We start from the raw sequence: 1,113 nt of genomic DNA, 5'->3' as shown, positions 1-1,113 counted from the left end.
CTATAGGAATTAAGAGAGTGTGGTGTTTGCAGAGGCATATGGATCAAAGGAAAAGAATGGAGAATCTGACACAGACCCACACAAAGACACCCAACTAATTTTTGTCAAGGGAGTGAAAGCAAGCCAATGGGAGAAGGACAGGCTATTCAACAAATGGTGCTAGAGCAAATGGACATCAAAGGGAAAAAACCTGGAATCTGGAACCTCACACCTTACACAAAATTAACTTGAAATGGATCACAGACTTAAATATAAAACGTACAACTTTAAAACCTTTGAAAAGAAAATATAAGAGAAAATCTTCAGACATCAGGCTAGACAAAGAATTATTATACATGATGCCAAAAACACAATCCGTAAAAGGGAACTATGACTAACTGGGTGTCAGCAAAATTAAAAGTTTTTGCTCTGGGAGGGACTCTGTTAAGAAAATGAAAAGACAAGCTACAGACTGGGAGAAAATAATTGCAAAATGTATACCCAACAAAAGACTTATATCTAAAATATGTAAAGAACTGTCAAAATTCAACAGTGAAAACCAAAAACTCCAATTAGAAAATGGGCAGAAGTCATGAAGAGACATTTTACCAGAGAGGATAAACAGATGGCAAATAATGATGTTAGGCATTATTAACCATCAAGGAAATAAATGAAAACCATAGTCAGATATCCTTATGCAACTATCAAAATGACTAACATGAAAAACTGTAACAACGCTAAATACTGGAGAGGATGCAGAGATCACCTACACATTGCTAGAGAGAGTTTTAAATGGTACGGCTACTTTGGAAAATAATTTGAGTTTGGCAGTTTCTTAAACAAGCAACTAGTATATGACCCACCATTGCATTCCTCAGTATTTATCCCAAAGAAATAAAAACTTATGTTCACCCAAAAACCTGTATACAAAACAGTCTTAACAGTTTCATTCATAATACCTGAAACTGGAATTAGCCAAGATATCAAGTTGTGATAAAGCTTAGTTGCCGCACAGTATGTGGGATCTTAGTTCCCTGACCAGAGATCAAACCTGTGCCCTCTGCATTGGAAGGTGGATTCTCAACCACTGAACCACCAGGGAAGTCCCGATTTCCTCATTTGATATTGTACTAT

The sequence above is a fragment of the Bison bison genome, unplaced genomic scaffold (genome assembly GCF_000754665.1).
Source record: "Bison bison bison isolate TAMUID 2011002044 unplaced genomic scaffold, Bison_UMD1.0 scf7180017466011, whole genome shotgun sequence".
Lineage (NCBI taxonomy): Eukaryota > Metazoa > Chordata > Mammalia > Artiodactyla > Bovidae > Bison > Bison bison.
This window is presented reverse-complemented; position numbering follows the sequence as displayed.